The sequence below is a fragment of the Cygnus olor genome, chromosome 13 (genome assembly GCF_009769625.2).
Source record: "Cygnus olor isolate bCygOlo1 chromosome 13, bCygOlo1.pri.v2, whole genome shotgun sequence".
NCBI classification, from domain to species: Eukaryota; Metazoa; Chordata; class Aves; order Anseriformes; family Anatidae; genus Cygnus; species Cygnus olor.
In genome coordinates this window covers 11,892,932-11,917,676 of record NC_049181.1, presented here as the reverse complement: position 1 = coordinate 11,917,676, position 24,745 = coordinate 11,892,932, and the positions used below count along the sequence as shown (strand labels likewise).

The window sequence follows — 24,745 nt, the reverse complement described above, 5'->3', positions numbered from 1 at the left end:
TTTCTTTGTTTCTTTCTTTCTTTCTTTCTCTTTTTTTTTTTTTCCTTCTTTCTTCTCTTCTTTTTCTTCCTTTCCTTCTTTCCTTCTTTTCCTTCTTTCCTTCTCTTTCTTTTCCTTCTTTCCTTCTTCCTTCTCTTTTTCCTTTCTTTTCCTTTCCTTCTCTTTCTTTCCTTCTTTTCATCTTTCCTTCTTTCCTTCTTTCTTTCTCTCTCTCTCTCTCTTCCTTCCTTCCTTCCTTCCTTCCTTTTTGATAGGAATGGCACCAACTCAGAAAATTTACATTAAATACAATTAATATGCAGTCACCACACTTCTAATTGATGCTGCATTATCAGTTTTCTGGTCATTGCTATATTTCATTTCTTTTTTTGCCTATAACTTCCCTCTCACAGTGCATGGCATTCCATTTTCAAATCCAGTTTTGCTAATACCATCATGCACTTTATGTTTTGATTCATCCATTTAAACATTAAATAGACTTATCACTCATAAGCAACTGCATCAAAGTTTCCATAATTCTTTACTTTCCAGTTCTGGAAGAAAATGACATTCTGAAAGTCATTTTTACTTCTCACAGGAAATTTAGCTATATTTCCTTCCAATCCTAATTCAAATTCTCTGTTATGCAAAGTCTAACAGGGAGACTGTAGCAGAGTCAGGAATCTTATTATCTCTTCCAAGCATGCTGGCTCGGAAACATTATTATTATTTATTTTTTCCCCCATAGTATGTTGCTTTGTGTAAATGTCAGGTTTAGGGAAAACAAAAACAAAACCAAAAAACCTGTAACCGTATAGAGATCCTATATAGGAAGAATATTCTTATTGCTGCCCAGATCCTAACCCTTTCAATTTCTACTTACCTTCTTTCTATTTAATTTACTCATCAACACATGCTGTAAGCTCTTTCAAGCAGAGATTAGGTTCATGTAGATAGGCACAGCTACTAACACAAAGGACACCGTTCCCAGTCACAGCCTCTAGGCACTCCCGTAACACCAGATAATAAACAACATTACTGGATTCTTCTGTCCCTTGACTTGCTGCCATAACCAGACAATGGCTTATTACTAATTCTGCAAAGCTACTGAACAACCTAGTAAACTATCAAGCACTAAGATGCTTTTGACTGTAATCTCATTTCAGAGTTTGATTTATCACCAGTATATCAGAGTCCTCAGCATCTCATATGCTGGGCTACTGTCCCAAGGAAAACTAATCCCCTAATTCCATTCTTTGTAACAAGATTTTAATTAGGCCATGTGAATTTGTGTGTATGCATACATACACTTGTGCACACACAGACACAAGTTATTTATTAAAAAAATAAGCTCTTTTTCAATGACTAAGCAAACAGCATCCACTTGGCTTTAACTTTAATTTCACTCTGGTAACGCTGCCTATATATGCCCATGGCTTTAGACACCCTGAATCTACGCCACACGGATCAAACACACAGCTACCCTTTAACACAGCAAAACAGCTACACAAATAAAGATGATAAGAATAGGCCCGAAGAAACTCCCATGCAATCATGAAAAGACAATAAGTAATGTTGGCAATAATATTAATGAAAAGCTAATTGCAGCACTTTTGCATTTGCAATAATAGTTTATAATATATGCATAGTTTAAACGTATCTTCAAAGATAGCATGGTTCTATGGATCTAAAAGGAAAAATTCATGTCAGAGGTATGTGAAGTTTATTCTGAGGAAGTTTTTTTTATATCTTTTCAGAGTAGGTTTTCATAACTGGTCAGATTTTGTTCATAAAGCAAATACACAGTAATGAAGAGTTCTTCTGAAGGAGTCTGGTCAAGCAAGAAACTCCAGTGTTGGAAAACTAGTCCCTTCCTCCAAACAAACAAACAAACAAAAAAAACGATTTTTGTTGATGTTAAAAAAAAACATCTTTTTGGTTGTTGTTGTTTGTTTTTCTTAAAGGAAACTTGTGATTACTTTCTTTAGATGTCACAATATGATTTCTGTTTTCCTCAAATCTCAAGTTGAAATCCTAAAACAAAAAGATTGGTCCACCTGTTATTTTTATTCTGGTTCACAAAAATCTACTTCCCAATATTCCTTGTCAGTGTGAAGTGTCATAGGAGAGTAAGAAAGATGCTGCCATGCTACTTTCCATTTATTCCCTGATGATACGATATTAACAAACAATGGCTTATGCACTGTTACAAGTATTCTAGAGGAATGCCACTATGAAACTAAGTTCCCACAGTAGTTGGGGCACTTATATATAACGGAAACATGATGTCTAGGTAATTGAACACAATTCACACATTAGTAAGAATGCTAACCACTCTTACCAACTGTAACCTCTACCACCTCTGTGCAGAATGTGTACCTCAGTGTACTAAACTGCTTAAAAGAATTCAACAAGAGATTACAATGCTTAATTAGTTTATTCCATAGAAGAGCTAATTGTTGGGAGTTGATTTCATTTCACGACACAGGCTATTATTTTTTAAGGTGAGAACAAAAGATAAGCAAGCTTTCTTAGACGTGAAGTTAAACTAACGATAACGTGTTGCAAGGTATTATTGTACATGGCCTGTCTCTACCAATTCTCAAGGTGCAATCACTTGGTGAGCATGGAACCATGCTGAATCAGGAATTCAGCTCCTCTCCTAGTGCAAAACTGAACCTGAAACCAATTTATGTATGACCTGACCAACAAGCCTTACAATACTCACAGAAACAGATAAAACCTTTAAATACCAGCTCACTCTACAGCATTAAAAAAAAAAAAAAAAAAAAAAAAAAAGCTTCATAGTAACCCCAGACAGCCATGCAAGAATACCAGGGATGTTCTGTTCTGCAAGAAGGTGAATATTTGCTGAGACAGCAGAAAGAAAATGCTTCAGAAAATTAGATTAATCAGGAAGGTTTTGGCAAGTTCTCACAGACACAAGGTGCTTTAAGATTTGTAGTTCCAACACACCGTTTGGCAAATACTCTTCTTGTGATTGCTTTTCAGAACATGCTCAGCATCAAAAACATTTCATCATTCCAACCTGCAAATGTTAGAAAGCTCTTCCAGAAGCAAAATAATATTTTGATGACTTAACCATCTATGACAGTAATACTAGCAAGAAGTAGAAATATTTATTTTAAAAAGTAGTAACTGAAACAGAAAAAAATAACCAGCCTCAATATTAACAAAGCCAGGTAAGAGTTCTGGAGGCCTATTTTAAAAGAGCACAGTGATCTAGACTCTTAATTAGATCCTGTTCCTGTAGCTTCAAAGTATCGAGAGCAATAGGATTTCAGCAATAACAAAAATACAGAGATGTAAAGTCTTAGAAAGAGTCAGTAGGGTCTACTGCAATATGTGAAAAACACATCTATTACTCTCCAACAAGTTCATCCTCAGAATGTTCCCTGTTGAATACATGAAAAACAAAACAAACAAAACAAAAAAAAATGAATGCCAGCTCAAGCAGTAATTTAGTGTAAATTTACAGCTTTGTTAAATTCACAAAGAACAATGTCTTCTTCTTACTTATACTTTGAGGTGGCAGGGATGGAAATTCTAAGGCATGCAAAGTCCTTAGGTATTTACAGATTGATGTAAAAAAAAATAACAAAAACAAAACCAAAAAAACAGCACCCATGAAGATTGTGATAGGCCTTAGTAATAAGAATAGCCAAGATCATTAGTGTTTCATACTGTAACTAAGCAAAAATAAGTATTCTCAGTACTATAAACGTATTTGTCTGACCACCTGATTCTATTAATCTTTAGCCTTGTTTAAAAGGTCAAGGGCATCATTCCACTCAAAACATAATAAGAAATTGTTCTTCCAATACTGTGAAGAGCATAGACCCAGAACAACAGAAGTATATTGTGCATTTTTGGTTCTTCATGTTTTTTCTTTAAAAAATAATATAAAAAATAAGACAAATTACATCACCTAAGATGAAATTTGATGTGTGCAGGAAAAGGAATAGTGAGAAATTTAAACTTCTTGAACTTTTATGGTAGAAAAAACTCTTAATTATTCATTGTCACTGTCTTACCTTACCCAGATGCACAGAGGGTGTGCAACTCTATATAATAATTTTGACGTAAGTGTAACTCTGGTTTTCCATATAGTCAACAAAGAAACTTGTCCCCAACTTGATTTTGCATTGTAAATAAGAGAGAGAACGTTTTCTTGATGACAGTAATGAAAGTGGAACATATTACTCACTACAGACCAGTGTACCTCAGACCCCCCAATAGTTTTGGCTTGAACAGAAAATTAACTTTTCATGGTCCATAATTTAACACTAAATTCAGAATGTAAAAGTAAGTAAAAAACTGTTGCTACTTTTATCTTACCTTACCTTATTATGATTAATCCTTCTAACACTGCTTTGAAACATTGTTTGAAATCTCTGTTTTGTCAAAGAAATAACATTCTTAAAATGCATTTTTAAATGCCATCAGTGAAACTGGCAACAAGACATCTACAATTCTGCATAACTCTGAACATTAATATCTAGAATTACCAAAGCTTGTTCTATAAGAACACAAAATTCGTATACAACATTAATGCTACTCCTGTAATCTCTTCTCTGAAAAGGTTTAAAATAAAAAGATTCTGTACTTGCACCTGCCTACACAGAGAAGACTGAAGAATTGGCACTCAAGAGTTTCTAAGTTTCCCAGTATCATGAAATAAATTTTCTCTACAAGTAACTATTACAAGGCTGTAGCAAAACGTGATAGCTGTTACCACTACAAAATGCAACTTTCCTTGCGAAAGCATTAATTGATCAGTTCTGTTCACACATTAAAGTGGGATGGTGGGTGAGAAATTACTAGTTTCACCTTGCTAATGTTGTTTATGCACATATGTTATTGAAATATTGAAAAGTTTTCTGCCTGACCACTTCAGGGCTAACCAAAAGTTAAAGCATATTATTGAAAATACATATGAAATAAATGTTTTGATGAAGATTGTAGGAGAAAGATATTGTGGTTTAAAAATAGAAAAATAGATTTGTCACAAAAATGAACAGCTATTGACTGTGTTTAAATCCAATAATTTTATTTATCTCCCACATTCAAAAAAAAAAAAAAAACAAAAAAAGGGTAATAGTAATAATGACAGTAGTAATGCTAATAGGTAGTTATATAAAACATGCATGCTGTGAAGCTATAGGAATTAATGTAGATACCTGTAAATATGTTTTTTCTCTATTAAAATATATGACTATTGCAGTAAATAGTAAACACTGTACATTAAAAGCACTGTAACCCAGCTCATATTACTCTGAAACAGAAGTTGTTCATCCATTTGTCCCTTGTATGTGTAACATATTAAAGGTCACTTGGCTCGGCCATAATAACTAGAAAAACAATGGTTCTATTTAAAGGTGATTTCTATTTTTGAGGGACCTATAGATCATCCAGGCATCCAGATATGCAATCCCAGATTTGTAAGAGCTACTGCTAGGCAAAGATACTTTTGGCAAGTTTCTGGATGTTTGGCTGTCCTGAAAAATTGTCACTGAACATAGCATTCCTGAGATGTCTGGATGAACTCAACATGATCTATGTAGAGTTGGTCAGCTCAGGGTAAATAAATATGCTTCTGGTAAATGTGGATCTTTGAAAAAAAAAAAAAAAAAAAAAATTAAGGAATAGTATTTTGTAAGATAGTTTACAAAGGTTATAGAAATCCTAACAAAAGCAACTTTTGTGCAGAAAAAATAGCTAACTGGCACTTGGTTGTTTATCTGTTCATTAAACCTGGGGATTATCTCACTTTATTCTGTGAAGTCAGTCTCAGATTCTTAGTTTAATACAAAATATGTGGTACCTCATTGCTTCGGTGTCATAATTTTTATTCTGGTGGGCTTGTGTTCTCCTTTTTGTGTATGTGCACTTTGGTGTTTGTATATTTACTCCTCTATTTTAATAATCTACTATTGCACTGTGTATGTTTTGCAATACCTAAGCATTTTTACATGCATAGAACTTCTGGAAGTATATTAAAAACAAACTGTTTCCCCAGATGGTCATATAGCATTAATTAAGTAAAAACTGCTATTCTCAAGGTGCGCTTGTTTCTGCTAATATCATCAGAACTGCAGCTCGTTCTCAAGCATGTTTATAAACAGAGTTAGATTGGCTTTTGTTCTTCCAGAACAGCAGGGGTAAATCTTCATTGGATATAAAACAATGAAGGCACATGGAAGAAGAACGGAATTATGTGGGTTTATATCAGTTAAACACAATCTATATAATTATTTGACAAAATCAAAACAAAAAATAAGTTAGGATTGGTTAAGAAGTTTAAAAAGTCAATCCATTTTCTAGCTTTCCAGATAGGTGCAAACCAAATGGTTTTCCTGAGATCAAAGGAGAAATCAAAGGAACTGATGTTCCAGAATTGGCAAATTAATTGAAACAGAGATTTTAGAAATTCTTAAGTTTATATGTGGGTCAAGGGGACAGAGGGACCACTGACTGATGTCTAATCTAGATTGGAAATTTTTTTTGGGTGAAATGATATTTACTGGGTCAGTGAACTTTTTATTATAAGGCAATGTCAGGTCAATGATTATTCCTGACATCATTAAACCATTGAAAGGACATTTGATACCCACATAGTTATTTCCTTTTCCATGCACACAGATAAGCATAACAGCATAGGGTAGATTTAGAGCATCATAGCTATCTATGGTAGAGATGCTAACTAATTAACACAGGGCTTAACTCTTAAAGGAACAGAATCTTGTCAAAGAACCAAGAGAGTTCTGCCATAGCTCAGCACAGTGACAACTCACTACTGTAATCAAAGTGCATTACTCTATAATCAACCTTGTTTTCCCGTTACTTAATCAAGTATTTGACTTCTTTTAGCAAGCGATTCAGTGGTGACATATTCAGGAAGGGATTTTGGAAAGACTGTTGACTCCTGTACTGAAACACTGAGGTTTTAAATGAATTTTTGTTTCTTCCTAAACTCTAGATATCCACCTGTGAAAGCACTATCAAGTGCATTTTGGAAAGCTTTAGAAAATATGACTATAAAAGTTCCCCTGAAACATCCACCATAGGGGCCTAATCAGTACTTCCCCCTGAGTGTGTATCAAAATACAGCCATAAGTCCTTAGAGGGCTTTAGCCTTTTGCTTATTAGGGAATATGTGGTCTGTTTCTATTAGCATATGTCACATGCTTATTTATTCCCACCACCGTTTTTCTTTTTTGGTCTCTCAAATCTTTTTGTTGCAATTAGTCCACAGCATTTTTCCAGTCACCTTTCATTCAGTAAGGCTTTGTGAAACATGGTCTCGCTGGCCTCGAGAGGGACGTTTTTCGCACTGTTGCCAGCACTGCTGGTGTTTTATGGGAACAAGGACTAGGGGGAGACATAGTTAAGTACTTGTCAGTGAAGCATTTGATAAACACCTTTTGCTACTGCAATTACCATAGTTCTTGATTGCTAGGAAATAGGCATTTGATAAACATGTGGTTTCATTGTTTACCCATGTTTGCTTTCAATTAAAAACAGAAACCTATAATGTACATTAGAACTGTGCTCAGTTTGGTTTGAAACTAGGCAGGTAATTAATGACTAGACACTGCGCCTATTTATTTAGGACAGTCTCCAGAGACTTCAGTGACTGGTTATTACCAAGATAATAAGCTTGTTAGAAGGCTAGAGGAATAGCAGCTTCTTTTGGACTTTTTTTTTTCCTGTCTAGTTCTTGTACTTTAAACCCTTTATTATTATATTTATTATTATTATTTGTAATTTAAAGCCTTTTGGCTAGGTATCAGGTGTTAAATAGTCCTTCCCCATACATATCATATGGTATACTAGATTTTGCAATTTCCACATTTCTATCTTTTCAAAGAATTTTGGAGCTGCTGAGCAAATCATGTTCTCTGCCCTGTTTCATTGTCATCATTTTGCTTAGCTGCTAAATCTGGTTAATCTGTTGCATTTGGTCAGGCTACCCAGTTGAAGTGACCATTTGGTAACATCAAAGGCTTAGGTTTCTTTTATGACCTCACCCCAACTTCTATAACTGTATTTTAAACCATGTTTTTTATGGTAGTTATTTTAAGTGAAAGCTTTGCTTTGTCTTTTACCTTACCCTGCTTGAAATTCAGTATGACTTATTAGATCAAGGGATACTACTCCCTTATAAAATAGACCGTATATCAGGTATGTAAGGTTTCTGTGCATAAAATAGCATATTCCATACTAGAAGATACTCGTGTCTAGTTTAAGATCTAGTATATCAGAGGAGTCATGAGAAGAAGTTCTCCAGTGAGCAGTGTTAAGCAGATGGGCATCTGGCATGGAGTGTGGTAAGAGAGCATACCTGAAAACCTTGAGTCAGACTGGGATTATCTCAACAACACTGACAATGTCTGGTGGAATACAAGCATTAAATTGTGCTTCTTTGCAGCTAAAGCTTGCAATTGAAAGTGCATATATACCCCTTCATATACCCTGAGACAGAAGAGGTCATTTTAGGCAGACAGTAATTAATAGAAAATGAAGAACATAAGAACCCAGACAAGTTTTCAAAATAAATTAGATGCTTAGATCTCTATAATTTTCAATGAGAGGTAAGCAACCAATATAGAAAAATAAAATATAAATCTGTTTATTTATATTAAAAAATTAGACTGAAGCTTTCAGTTAAAAAAAAAATAAATCTTATAGCATATTTCTTCCAGTTAGAAAGAAGTTATGTGTGTGATATAGCAATGCACATGATCCAGAGGTGCACGTTCACACAATGTATATAATGTGTGTGTATGAATGCACACCTACAAAATGTATATATGCGAAAATATGCTATGTTTTTTTATTAGTACATGGCTAGGCATTTGTGCTTCGTCTACGCAAAATGGGGTAGAGCAGTTACTACCAGTATTTAAAGATCAAAGTCACATTTACTTTGTGTCTGTATGCATCATATATATCTATCGTCCTTTTTTTAGACTTATGTGACTCATTTTGTTTTTAAGTTGTTCATTCATTTGCATAACCGAAAGTTGTGCCGATATGCCTGAGGAACATAAGTTCTTTATGTAAAGAGCATTTCATGTTTTTTAGCATAAATAATATGGTCATACTCCTAAATGACACACATTGCTTATTAATGAGGCCAAAAATAGCCTTTAAAAACCCTAAATTCAATCTAGATTGGTTCCTCTATAGAAATAATGAAGAAATAATCACAACATGACCATTTATACAATTTAATAGGGTGATTCATTGAACTGCTAGAATCATAGATATAAAACAGCATAATGCTTTGCAGCCACATCTGTTGTCATTAATCTAACTCTCACTGAAGTGCATGGGAAGACTCCCCCTTGGTTCCACTGGAAATCTGAGCTGATTTCTGTTGATTTCAGTAGGAAATGGATTATATTTTGTTCAATTTATGCATTTCTGCAGCACAACATGGAAGTGCAAGCAGCTGATCTTATGATTTGGAATAGTTCATTGGTGTAATCCCTATGCTGTTGGATGTAAAGATATTCAAAAATTCCTTGATGAAGTAGGCCTTAATGAGGCAATCTGACTTCTCTCAAATCAGGTCTATATTGAAAATGTAAATATGAAATATTTCTGGTGCAAAAGAAGCTAGGAAGTATTCCCTAAGGAGATACGCATCCACAGACATTTTTGTAGGTTACAGAACAGACATTAACTGTTGGAATCTGCACTTACTTATTCTAAAGAGCCAGTCTTGTTTAAGGAGACAACAAAAAATTCTGAGAGAAAACGATTATTTTAAAAACTAGAGTAGAGTGGAAGACAGCCTGCAGTGACATCAGCTGCTCAGTGGGAGTACTTCTCCCAAACTTTTAAGACACAAAAAACAATAAATGTATTAAAAAATGCAGGGGAAGATGTGTATGTTTAGGCACCTAGACAGTTACCTATGGGCGCAAATTTTCTCCGTGTAACATGGCCAAAGCTGAAAGCTTTACCTCTTGACATTTAATGACATTTAAAGCAACTTCACTGAGATATACACTACCAAGGGTTTGTCAATTTTCAGGTAAGGACACAAGGATATTTTGCTCTTTAGGGCAGCCGCACATGCCTATAGGCTGCTATTTAAACATGTAGTAATAGAACTGAGTCATTTCTTAAGTTGCTGCACTTAAGACAAAGATCGTAATTGCACTTTGGATGGCAAACAACTGGACAGAAAAATTTTCCACTTGAAAGGTAGTGTTGAATTCTATACTTCTTTTATGTTGAACTTGTTCATCATAATTTTGCAACATTTGCAAAATGGAAACAAAGTGGAACAGCAAATTATTCTAATCATGTTTAAATATCTCATTTATTTGTTAATGGAGAACTAAGCAATTACGAGCTACTGTAAAACATCTGCACTATCAGAAATTGCACATTTCTGTTTTGGGTTTTTGCTTCTTCCTGTATACAATACTCTCAACAGAGCAAACTCTCTCTCAATCAAGTATAGGCTGCTTTTTTTTTTTTTTTTTCATTCTGTATGTGTATTTCCTTTTCAAAAGGTATTTCAGAGGGAGCTGAATATTTTATTTTCTAGAACTATAGCTCTAACCTCTTTCATTAGAACAGCATTATCCTGGACAAAAATACTTTCAGAAGTACTGGACAGCTGCATATCTGAACAGTTCTTCAGATTCAGCTTCCTATTTCTTGTTCCAGGACTAAAAAGACCTAATTCTAAAAGCAAAGGAGGACAATAAGCAAAAGTGGAAGGTCAGTATATACTCATAAAAAGAAAGAAACATAAAACTAAAGAGGAAGCAGTGGAAGAAAGAAAATGATGCAAGAAGATATGCAATAGCAAAGTAGTAAAGGAAAAAAGGAAACATACATACATAATTGTGCTAGTGAAGACAATAAGGAAAGCATCCTAATTTCAGCCACATTGCAGGAGGAAAACTAAGATGAACTGTCTTATCAAGGCTATGGGAAAAAGACACAAATTTTCTCACTGCTTTTTTAAGAAGTGAAGAAATCCTAAATCCTTCCTCTAACTTCAACTACTCACTTTAACTCCCGCCAGTGGGATGTCAGAACTAGAGATCTATAATTCTGAGAAAGAGCTTTAGCTCATTAGGGGTACACAGGATGGGATCATCTGAATAAAATGCACTGACTAGTACATCTACAATGGCAAAGCATCAGTTAGAGAAGTCATTCACTTCGATATTCTCACTCTTAGCCCCTTCTTTATTCATGACATCATATTCCAGCTACTGTCAAAAGCCTGCAGCACTGATACAGACTGATATTTGTGCCAGAAAGCTAAACTATTCTAAGAGCTACATATGTCAATTCATGCAGCAGAATACCAGTGTTTAATCTGGTTGAGCTCAGACCTTTGTATATCCACTTGCAGTGAATGGCTAGCAAGCAGAAAATGGGCCAGGAATTATTTCGGTTTCAAACTTACTTACATGGATGAATTATCACCCATTCATTTAAAATATACAATTAAGGGGGAAAAGTTATCCATTATATTTGCTAAGAATTACTTACATTGTCTAATTTACACCTTTTTGAAGGACAGATGTAATTATAGAAAAAACATATTGGCCATTATTAATGAAGAAAGCCACAACTTTCTTATCCACCCAACTTACTCCTAGCTGTCCTGCAGATCTGTACTTTAAAATTATCAAGAAGTGAACATCCATTCCATTGCTCCACATAACTCTTGATCACCTGTAACTTAACCACTCAGGCACTAACTAAATAACAAATAAAAGAGCTTTTACCACTAACAGTCAATACATAACATTATGTCTCAACACACAGTATGTTTCTGTACCATTGCCTGGGACTGGATAAATAAGATAAATGTTTCAGCTTCTTTAAACACTGAACTAAATCAGGAAATATCTGAAGTCCTTAAGAATGCCTGTTTATTAAACTCAGTTTTTGTTTGTTTGCTTGTTTACCCTGCCATATCACTGATTTAGACATTTGCATGAAAGGGAGAATTTTTTTAAAATGAAAAAATGAAACACATCTCCTGGTGAGAAACAGTTTTCAGATATTATGGATTTGGTACTCCTAAGCAGTGCTGCACCTTGATTCAGTAAGTATTTTATCATCCGGTGTTTTAGAAACTGGAATTGGAGTTTCATCATCAACTGTGCTGCAAAGATCATTTTTCCATATTTTGAAAAGAGAATTAAGTTCTGAGTATTAGGTAAAAAGAAGCAATTTTTAGCCTGGATAAGTATGTCTTTTTTTTTTTTTTTTTTTTTTTTTTTTTTTTCTTATAAGAAGTAATGGGTTGGCAAGTACCATGCTCCTGCAGCACATGGATACATTCTTTATTCCTACCCTGCTTTCTTCTTTTTCCCACTGTAAACAGACAAACAAAGCCAAAGGAGAACACTGGACAGTGTAATAGTGTAATTTCACTGCTTCCCAGATTTGTAAGGCATAAAACACAAATATAGCCAATATGTATACTTATAGTTTCAGCACTAGAAAATTGTGAGGTACATGAATAAACTTGGGTTACAGCTATTTTCATTTACTGGAATTAATATAGCCCACTTAAGTAAGAAATACATCTGCTTAAAGGCTTATAGGATTAGGACATGCATCCTAATGGAATAGACTAAAATCCCCAGAACAACACGCCCTCAAAATTTAGAAATTTCAACATGCATCTGAGTTCTTATCTCAGATCTGTGTGATTCAGGTTCTTCACATCAACAAAATCTGCCCAAGCAGAGGTGAGATATATTTGTAATAAATGGAATAACCTCACTTTTATCCTAGCATAGTAATGTCTGCAATGTGAGATAGCATCATATTTTCACGGTCCTCAAGTAAGCCACATATAAATGAAGAAAATCTGTCCAAATCCACAATAGAAGGGGAAAATATATTTTAATAATCTAGCCTTTTTTTTTTTTTCAGTGAAGCCTTTTATTTTACAGGGGGTAGATCTTACTTCTTGTGTCTGAGAGCAGCTATTTCATCAATCTACTTTGTTTCTTGAAAAAAACATAGCTGCATATGAAGATGGTTATTTCAGCATGTACATATCTCTTCTCCAGCACAGCCTAAGCTTCTCCTACACTTTTATTGCTGCCTAGTTCAGCATCATTAATGAATTGCTGAGCTTCATGCAAGCATGAATGTTTTTACTCATAACCATGCTTCGTTTCATACTAAGATTCATACGAATCTTATCCATATTCCCCATGTACTCAGCTCTGGTGAGGCCACATCCTGAATATTTTTTCAGTTTTGGGTCCCTCGCTACAAAAAGACATCGAGATGCTGGAGTGTGTCCAAAGAAGGGCAATGACGGTGGTAAAGGGCCTAGAGAACAAGTCTTACAAGGAGTGGCTGAGGGAACTGGGGTTTATTTAGCCTGGAGAAAAGGGGAGACCTTAACACTCTCTACAACTACCACAAATGAGGTTGTAGTGAGGATGGTCTCTTCTCCCAAACAACAAGCAATAGGACATGAGGAAATGGCCACTGAAAGGGTTGGGAAGCATTGGAACAGGCTGCTCAGAGAAGTGGCTGAGTCACCATCCCTGAAGATATTTAGAAGACGTGTAGATGTGGTACTTAGGGACATGGTTTAGTGGTAGACCTAATGCTAGGTCAATGCTTGGAAAAGATGATCTTAGTGGTCTTTTCCAACCTGGATGATTTTATGATTCTATGAACTTTGTAGGCTGTCATTGTCAAAATGGATGAAGAAGGTATCTCCTGCTGCTGCCTCTTGCTGGCATGCTTTCCCAGAATATGTCAACCTTTTAATTGGTTTTGTTTACAAGAGCTACTCTGGAGCCCTATTATCACTTTTAATCCAGGATCATTTCAGTCTCCAGACTCTCAGTTCCTCCATTCTTTCTTCCAAAAGCTAGAGGAGAAAAATGAGCCCTATCTCTTTTACCCAGGTATTATGCAGGATTATTCTCTCTAATGGTATTTTTATCTCTGACTATTGTAAAAGATAGGACTATAAAACCTTTTTGGATTTACGGGTGTGCAGCTTGGAAACTCTGTAACCCTTTTGACATCAAAATAAAGAACTCTGAGTACAGTTCCAAATTGAAAAACTGAAAACAATGAGCCATATTTTAAATTTAAATGTGAATGACTGTAGGACTGCATTTGTACCAAACAACACCCAGCTGGAATGTGGCTTCTGGTCATTTCAACAAATCTGCATGTAAAATAACAAGCACTTTTAGGCATTACTTAAGTTAAGGATGTCATCTTTGACACAAAGCAATACAGACACTCTCTTGAAAATATTTTAGTGGTTTAAAGTATTTGTCTCAACTTTTTCTTTTACTTTGGTTTTCTTGATTTCCACAGGGGAGACCATAGTTTGGCTGTGTTGCCTCATAACTATATTTTATATCTAATTTCAAGTCTCCCTCAACCTTTAGGGAGATTTTTTTCATTAAGAATAGACTCCCAGATCTTTCATATCTGTTCTACAGCCAGAAGAAATAATTGTATATTACAATTACTACAATACACCATAAAAATATGAATTTTCTGATCTGTTTCTCATTTCAGTCCAAAGTTGAAATAAAGCTTTGTGGATCAAGATTGGATACTAACATTCTGAGCATATCTTAGTATGTAGTTACAATAAACATTTCACAGAACCATACAATATCCCAATTGGAAGGAATGCACAAGGATCATCGAGTCCAACTCCTAGTTCCACACAGGACCACCCAAAATCAAACCATATATCTGAGAGTGTTGTCCGTCTTGAACTCCGACAGGGTTGGTGCCACGTCCATTTCCCTGGAGAATCTGTTCCAGTGCCTGGCCAGCCTCTCAGTGAAGAACCTTGCCCTAATTTCTAATTTGAAACTCCCCTGTTGGTGCTTCATGCTGTTCTCTTGGGTCCTATTGCTGGTCAGCAGAGAGAGATCAGTGCCTCTCTTGCCCTCTAGACCCTTCATCTTCTTTGTTACCCTACGTCCATTTGCATACTTTAAAACTTTCTGTAAGCAGATCATATTTTCTCAAACATATTCATTATTACTTGAATTTGTTCTATCATTTGCTACGTGAATCAAATAATGAATTTCTTCTACATGGATGTCAGCTGATACATAAACTTCCATATTCCTCCTTTCTTTGACTTGCCTAAGCACACACGGTAGTGTCAGCTTCCTTACAGGTGGATTATAAGAATGTGCTTAGCCATACTGGAGGCTTGTAACTTTGAAATTCATTTTTCCCAAATTTTAGTGCCAATACAAATTCACATGAAATGAAAGGGATGCTACTTTATCAGAAGAAAATCTCATGGAAAATATTTTCAGAAATACATTAGTGGGATTTACTTGGGATCAGTTTGATGTAATGAATTAATTATAAATACATACCCGAAATCGTAAGACAGATCCATAAAGCAATCAGAGGTTTATGTTTTCAAGAGGGGAGAAAATATAGCCATTTTGGAGTAACATTTTTGCAGGCAAGAAAAGCAGAAGAGGTTCAACAAACTGACAGAAGGAGCAGAAAAATTACCCCCACCTGTTTTCCTCTCTGTCTTTCTCCCTTGACATGTTACAAATTTATTTTGAACAAATAGGTTTCAAAGACCTCCCACTGTTTTCAGAATGGGTATGTATTACCGTAAAATACAGGTCATATTTTGGTATTTGTATAGAAGTAAACATAATACACATTCAATTTTTTGGTGTAACTGCAGTTTCAGAAAGATAACTTCATTTTCTTAGTGTCTTTGGCCCTCCCATGCTGCTAGTGTATTCTCAGGGACTAGCCAAAGAAACTAAAATAATCAACTTAGATTCAAACACAAAAGTAATAGTGGTTCAACATCACACAATCTCTTTCCCCATGAAAATTAATTTCACGGCTATTATGAGAAGCCTGTGAATTCTCACAACTACAGTCTAATTGTATCCTTGAAAATACCTGATAGGAACTATATTTTTTCCTAATATATCACTGTATCTTTTTCTTTCATCATATAGAAATGCAAAAGCAAATTCCCTTTCTATTTGCTGAAAGCGCATTGTTTTATCATTTCAAAGACTTAATTATTTTTGTTTTGTTTTGTTTTGTTTTTTAATATCTCATCATACATATCCCACATCGGAAATATTTGACTTATATTTTCTTCATTGGTCAATGTTTTCTAAGTGCTTCAGTAATACACTGTCCTGGTTTCAGGTAGGACAGAGTTATTTTTCCTCCTAGTAGCTGGTAGGGTGCTATGTTTTGGATTAGAATGAGAAGAGCACTGATAACATGCTGATGTTTTAATTGTTGTAGAGCAGTGCTTACACCAAGCCAAGGACTTTTCAGCTTCTCGCTCTGTCCTGCTAGCGAGCAGGCTAGGGATGCAGCAAGAGCTGGGAGGGGACAGACCCAGGACAGCTGACCCAAACTGGCCAAAGGGGTATTCCATACCATCTGACGTCATGCTAAACAATATAGGGTGGCTAGCCGGGGTGGAGGGGGGGTCCGTGCTAGGGATAGGGGGCATCGGTCAACGGGTGGTGAGCAATTGCATTGTGCATCACTTATTTCGTACACATTTATTATATAATATATATTATTATTATTATTATATATTATTATTATTATTGTTATTATTTTCCCTGTCTTAATAAACTGTCTTTATCTCAACTCACAGACTTCACTTTCCCGTTTCTCTCCCCCATCCCGGAGAGGGAGGAGGGAGGGTGAGCGAACGGCTGTGTGGTGTTTGGCTGCCAGCCGGGCTAAACCACAACATACACTTTGTCAATGGTTCCTGTCTGAATCTCAGCACATGCAGAAGTAAAATGGTGCCATGGAGGAAAATGACACCCCACAGCAGGGACTACAATCATCAGGCTTTCTGAACTTAACTGAAATTGCTGGGTTCAGTTTCCAGCTCCTCATGAGACTCATCTTATGCTAGAAAGTTAGTCAGTGTTTTGAGTGATAAGATTTTAAACCTCTCTGAGATGGTTGATTCTTCAAACTTGGATTCCTATAACTCAGATTCTTTTCAAAAAGTAAAGACAGGCATGGATGTGTTAAGAGAAAGGATTTCAGACATTACAGTAGCAAAGTAAGTAAAAATAGATGCAACTGCAGAAGGCAGTTGGCCTTTTCATTGGCCAAGCAGCATATTTTAGTTTTTTTTTTTTTTTTTTTTTTTTTTTTTTATGCTACAATATTTCTTTAATGATACTGCAGTGGAGAAAATTACTGTGGTGAGTTGATTATACCGTATGGTGTTTTCTTTCTAAATGAAGATGTTTGGATTGCCAGCTCAAAGCACCACAGTGCTGCTTAAATTCAACAGCCAACTACGGATGAGCATTTGAAGAGATCTTTACTCAGACTGAACAAACTGCTGATTATACAGCAGTGCCTTGGAGCAAGATAGGTCAGCACCTTAGCTGAGGAGGTGCTGTAGAAATACGTGTTCAAAAATGACAGTAGTGCCACAGAGAACGTTTCAGTAGTGATGGTCAAAAGGATGGAAAGCAAGTCTGATCATGAGTTAGCTATCAAAACCACACTCCATAATGAAGACAACTGTGCTGAAGTATTAATATCATGCTGTACTGAATTGATTTGTACCATGCCCTCATTCCCAGATTATCTAACCATTTCGTAGTTGTGCATTAAACAATACAGTAAACTTCCATCATAAATGAACTGCAAGACCAGTGTTGCATAACATTAATTTACTTTAACTTGTGGTGTGAATTGTAGTTGAAAACAAGAAAACAACTGTGGACTCAACCATGAAATATTCCCATTCCTGCATTGGTCCCCCCAAAATAACTTTCCAAGTTAAAGCACTGGAATTTGTATAAAAATCCTTCAGGTGGATACAAAATATACTCATTTGTAGGTTTGATTTTCTGAAGCACTGCAGTGACTGTATAGTGATTCAATTTCTTCATTATTACATGCAGATAACTCAGTTACAGGAGAGTCCATTGCTTTCCAGATAATTTCTATGTTTGTGGTGTTAGTATTATTAGTGAACATAGGGTCCTAACACAATTAGACTAGAAATCCTCCCTGAAACAAAAGCTACCATTGGCCTGGCAAAAGCAGCTTTGATTTATTTATCTAAATATATTAATAGTACCTGGACATAAATAACTTCTCTATTTAATTCAAATATGATAACTTCATTATCTTGGTTTACTTGTGGCTCAACATAAAATCAAGAGATATAAAAGAGAAGGCACAATGAGTTTGTAGGAAATGTAATCATTCCACAAGATAACTGAATTTGGATGTCCTCTTCCAAACACTTCTAATGTCCTATTTGAATAGAAGTAGCTAGGCTGTATTAAGGTTAACTGAAAGGATATAAAGAGCTCTATTGATTCTGTAGGGTCAAGACTTTGCTCTAAATAGAGACATGTCACCCTTCCAAGGGCACAAATCAGACTTATCCAGGTACTGTCCATGAGAAGATTAAATATTACAATGCTAGTAAATACATTTGTTTAAACTTCACAAGCACCACATAACCACTTCTATTCTATTGTCTACAATTTCTTAGATTTATGTTATAGTTTGATCTCTCAAATTTAGACATTTATGCAAATTTTATTTTATTTTTTACTGAAATAGAAATTTGAGAAAGAACTAGAATATAGCTCTTCTAATCTGCAGGTGAATACCCAAGGTGTTAAGCAAGACAATATTTTCCTGTGTGACCTGATCTAGATGTTCCTGCTCCAGCAGGGGGATTGGACTAGATGATCTTTCAAGGTCCCTTGCAATCCCTAACATTCTGTGATTCTGTGATTCTTTCTCTCCCTGCATTTTGCATAAGCTTGTCCAAAACTCACAGTCAGAGTATGCTTACTGATTTAAAATACTTGCAAGGCATAGGTAAGAAAGACCTAGATTATTGATTCTGCCAAGACTAGCGACAGACACAATGCTGGTCTTTAATGTGCTCAAATATTTAGGCTACCCAGAGAACGATTTCAGAAGACTGGAAAAAAATACATGTGACATGAACTTTAGGCACTCTAGGTGGGAACTGACTTGGAGTTTGGAGGACTAAAATTTGCATTTTAAGTGGTGCAAGAGATACAGGCAACTATTTTGATTTCTGGAAAGTTCAGTAGATGTGAAGTCAAAGGGCAAAGGTGATGGGACCTAAGAATTTAAATTCATTTACCTAATTAATAGAACCTTTATGTTCAGAGATTCTAAAGGGAAGTCTGTACACCTAAAAGGGCGATTTCCATTTTGAGAGACATACCAACAAGGGTTTAAATCTATAACTCATATGCATGTAATTATTATCACCACGTACGTACAGCATACAAGTGTACCAGTAGCTGATGTGAAATCACACTGAGCTCTATGTAGTTGTCACTGCATTTTTATTGGTACATGAATCAGAGATTTTGAAACACTCACGCCATGAATTGTAGCACAGACTTATGAGTCACTTTTTAAAAACATGCCTTTAGCCTTCAAAGAGGCTTGTTATTGCAACTGCTATGGTAGAACATTCATAGCAAACAATCTGCTTTCACGGTAACTATTCCTGGTTCTGTCCCTCAGTTGCAGAACGATCTGGAGCATCATTAGCTATGGTTGCACTTTGGTTTCTTCAAACATAAAACTGGACTGGGATATTATTCCATATGCCTCAGAGGTATTCTAAGACCTACAAAAACTTTGCAAGTATACACAAATGCTTGTGTAAGACAGGAGGAACTGGTAGTTCCTTTAGCATCCCTATTAAGCACTTGGTATTTCCAGAAACTGTTCTCTGACACTAGTACCAGTAGTGGTGGTGACAGAAAACATGGAGGTGCTTTTACCTTCTGTTTTAGCCGATTATATCGAAATATAAGCCACTGGAACAGACAGAAGTACGGGATTTTTAATTCAGGTGCAGATGGGAGTGGGTGGAAAGGAGAAAACAGTTGGGATAGAAGCAATATAAAATCATGTACATAACAGGAACCTTTTGCTGGTTGTTCACCAGAGAAACGCAGTGATAAACCTTCTCTCTCACCATGTAGTGTAGAGCATATCGATGTGATGTTAGATACTGAAGCTCCTTCAGCCCTTTAGATGAATTAATGCTCTTAATTTCATGAAGGGAATGAAAATTGAATGGCAGAAAAGAATTTTGTGTACTGCAGCCACACTGTAATTCATCATATGCTAAAATTTGTTCTTTCGGGATTCCTATACACATATAGAAATATCTCCCTGTTACTTTAAAGTCCTTGAATAGATGCAGAGCAATAATAAATAGATTGCATTATCCAACCAAATGTTCTTCGCAGTGTCTAGTAACACATTATAATATTTAACTCATATAGAACATTTGGTTAAGAAATATCAGGACTCATCATAAAGAATGGCAAAATCATTGCCCTCACTTTGCATTTAAGCAGATTGAGGCATTAAGCAATGACATCAAGTAAGCTGCAGACAAGCTTTTAGAGCCCAGCTTCCCTGTCAAAAAAGCCACTAGTAAGACTTTAGAGGTGCTTTAAATATACAACCAAATAGCAGCATGGAGAAAAAAACTACCCAAAATAAGATATAGTAGTTTATACGTTGCTAAGAGTCAAATTAAGGCAACAGTGAGAAAGAGTACAAGGAGTGAAATAGGTATTTAGAGGTAATAAGGAGGTTAAAGAGTGAAAGTTAGCAATTAAGTTTGTCTGGAAGGCTAGAAACCACTACAGTTTATCTGTGCTAATGGATAGCATTCAACTGCCAAGCTATATTAAATATCTTCGTTAGGCACTCTACAGAGTAAGAGAGTCCTGGCCATAAAGATCTTGTAGTTGAAACAAATGAAGAAAAGACTACACATAACATTTGATACAATTGAGATAAAAGGAATATTGTTAACATGGCGATGTGATAGCATTATTGCAGGCACCAAGAACTGATTATATTCATTCTACTAGAAGTTATATTCCTCTTCCTGCAGATTTGGGTTGTTTTTCTTTTCCTGATTATCTGATGAGGAAAAAATACAAAATAAGTTTTTACAATACAGATGAAATGGTTTAAATTACCTAGCAGACTGTGGTAAAGTTATATAGAAAACTGTGTTTTTAACATTATTTTGGGTCAGCTTTAGTACACTTCGTTGATTAGGAAATCAGAAATAGTCCAGAATTACAACAAAAAATCTGTCACTGTCATCATGTTTTCACAGTTCACACTGGCAGTTATATTCATGCATATGAAGTCTTTACTAACCGGTGACAGGATCATGGAGGCAAAGATACTCTCTCAAGTAATTGTGTAGCCTTTATGACAGTTTGCAAAATTGTAATTATGTCCTTCAAGTACTGCTGATAGTCAGACTTAGCTTTCTTGACTAACCAAGCAGTCCATTTCATGGATGTTATGCATCATGCACCTCTGTAATGCTTATTCCTTATACTGTTACTTATCCTTGATGAGCATCTTTCATAAGTGCAAGTTCCCTTTCCACATCAGCATTCTGATTCAACATAGCTGGCTGTGTCCAAGGTAGCATGCCAAGATACATAAATTCAAAACACTTCAGAAAGTACTTGGACAGAGAAGGAAAAATAAAAAGTCCAGCCGCTGAGTAAGAATGGCTTCTGACAGCTGTCACGTCCTTCAGAAAAGGGCTGTTAGTAACCACCATTTTCCATCTCATTTCAACACCCCAGTGGAGACCTCTTCTGAGATCTCACAAAGAGATAAATGAGCATTTACTAATATCTGTACTGGTCAGGTGCTGTAAATGTGCTTGTTGAAGAAGAGCTTTAAGAAAAAAAAAGTGTAGGGGCTACAGTCCAAAGCCCAAAGCTCATGCCCAAAACTGCAGTTTAGAGAGGCCTATAAAGGGAATAGCAAGTGGAAGATCTCATTCCCCTTGCACCCACGTGCCTAATTACTACGGTCATTTTATAGACAAGTACTCATTTCAATAGAGATATAGTAAGATTACTTCAGGCAGGGGACCAACAATTGTCCATAAAGGAATCTACTAAAGGCAAAAAGTTTTGTACACCCACCCCCACAGCTATCAGATGAACATTGTAAATATCTTGCTCTGACACTTAGATGTTTATATTTCTTTTTACTATTCATAATATTGCATTACTAGATAAATTTATCAGACAAAGCCTGGGGAATCACACATATATGTGAACCCCTCCATCTTCTGTTAGCTGGAGGATGTTATTTTGAATGGGGTAAGACATTTATCAACAGCAATGGCTAATAAAAATAACTAGCCTTGGGGAATAAACAAATTTCCTTGAATTTATAAACCATTGCAAAATCACATATATATATATACTTTCTTCATCACAGAAAATAATTTTGGAATGGAAAATTATTCCAATATTTATTTTCATCAGGATCCAAGTAAGTTTCTTTAAAATTTGCTAGGTTTCTAAAACCCTGTGTAGCTCATAACTTCATAGTAATGCATTATTTGGAGTTTTCCTAATCTATCACTAATATATGTATATATACATATATATATAGTTCATACATATATATATATACATACAAATAATTCAAGTTGCTTTCTGGTGTCAATCACTTCTACAAATGGCTGTGCAATTTTAAAGGCTTCTGAGTGTTCAGAAAAAAATATATAAATAAAACAAAATAAAATAAAAGCACCTACCTGCATTTTGTCCTCCAGAAATGGCTTTCTTCCAATGCAGAATTATACTTACTGAAACCAGTCTTTCATATTCAATACTTAGGTTCTCATAAGAGGAAAATACATTTTCTGTGGGGAACTAATTAGCTGCAGTATCTATGACTATTGCCACACAAGAGCTTCTCAAAGGCACTTGATAATGGACTCCTTCCCTTCAACCTTCACGTCTTTTCTGCCAGAAACTGTTGTACTTAGTTTTGTTTATTTAATTTCAGATCATCTTTCAAAATAATCTCATGCTCATTATTCACTTTTTCCACAACCACTTGTGTCTTAAATTTGTCACTTTGTGCATCAGACCATGCTCTGGGATTTGACTGGCAGAGAAGGAACCTTGAGCTCAGGGGGAAAAAAAAATGGAGAAGAAAGACTGTGGGGCAGTTCTGGATCCTGGAGATAAAGTTTTGGCCCAGATAAACTCAGGACTCCTAAACTGAAAGACTTTAAAGGTCTCCAGTGCCAAACTCAAAACTAAGTCTTTTATGTGGCCTGCAACTTGTACTTTCCACAGGAGGAAAGAACAAAGAGGAAAGAGCAGAAAGGCAGGAAGAAAGGAAGACAAATTGTGCTGTATTTGAAAGTAAGAAAGCAGAAAGTAATTGATCCTCTGCCTATGATTTGGACAGAAATGCCTAATTTTGTAGAAGGTATGTTAGTCCACAGAACAGCAAACCACAGACTAAAATCAGAATGTAGCAAATTTCTTTGGAAAAAAAAATAATAATGTTAGAGCATTCTGGTGGAGAAAAGTATGAAAAGAAGAGGAAAAGCCAGTTTTAGAATAATAACCAAGAAATTACCTTTCTGTAGGACATGAAGAGGAAGTCAGGAAGCTAAATGATGTAGCAGTGCAGATCATTTCATATGCAAATGGAGGAGAGATTAGTTATGTCTTAGTTTCAGCCAGGGACTCCCAAAAGGCTACTGCTGGAGGCTTAAGTCACTTTGGTGAGGCCAAAGGAAGTTGCTGCTGTTCCTAGATGAAAGAGAATAAGAGAAAAGGGCCAATTACTTTAAACAGCAATACAGCATTGTAACATTTTTAATCAAGCAGGAAAAAATGAGGTCCTTGAATATTAATTTTCTATTGCACTACTACTATGAAGAAAACAAACTGTAAAAAATCTCTTATCTGAATCCAGCACATTTTGTGCTTTTACTTTTTCTTCTATCAACATCTTAGCAAGTCTGATGGTTAAATATTGGCCTTAATTCTAGCCTGATCACATTTATCTGGGGATATCTCTTGGTTCATTTGGTTCATTGCTTTAGAAACAAATGGGGAGTGTCAGAAAACTGTGAACGTAATGAAGCCAAATTTTGTGTGAATTGGTGTCCCGTATAGTTCCACCACAGCATGCTAAATTCCCTTTCTCACATCCACTATAGAATCACTGTACTGAAATCTCCTCTTTGGGTGGAACACCAATTTTTCTGTATCACAAATTATTTTCCACAAATTCGTTAGGACCTTAGTTATTTTTAAGATCTCTGTTTCTCTCCTATGTTGCAAACACTGAGTTGAGACTGATTAGTGAAGTCAGGGAAACAGTCATACGGTCTTCATTTTCTAAGGAAAGGAAGGTAATATAAAAGCCTCATTAATTTCACTTCCAGAAACAGTGGAAAAATCTTATTTTTTTTTTTCCTCCACAGCGTAAGAAGCACAAAATTGATAGTAAAACACACTTTATCACTTTATTCTTATATTTCTGTGAAGTTGCTGATCAAAAACCAATACACGCATAAAAGCAAGCAAACAAACAAACAAAAACACATAACTGAAAAAACTCACACAAAGGTAAGAAGCTCCAATTGATTACTTAAAATTAGAATCTAAGCTAAGTTAGTATATTGATTGGAACTTATATCTGATTGCCATTATTTTTTCCAGAAAGTTACATATAATTATATATTAGATACAGGATATCATGTCTCTACCCTGTTGAAATGAAAATACTTTTTTCTCATCTCAAAAGCTGAGTGTCCCCACATCTTACAACAGAAGACTATGATGAGATATGCACTTTTTTTGTTGTTGTTTAATCT

General features: G+C 35.5%; 1 long non-coding RNA gene across 2 annotated transcripts in view; it reads right to left on the bottom strand.

Annotated features, from left to right (window-relative positions):
* LOC121077503 overlaps nucleotides 1–24,745 on the bottom strand; it is a 71,808-nt gene that overhangs the window by 37,022 nt on the left and 10,041 nt on the right. The window contains exons 2-3 of one of the 2 annotated variants that reach the window (XR_005824093.1): nucleotides 23,497–23,672; nucleotides 19,888–20,997 (exon numbers count right to left, since the gene is read on the bottom strand). This is a non-coding gene — a long non-coding RNA (uncharacterized LOC121077503). Of the gene's footprint in view, nucleotides 1–19,887; nucleotides 20,998–23,496; nucleotides 23,673–24,745 lie in introns of those variants that run through there. The other variant, XR_005824094.1, reaches the window with a different exon arrangement.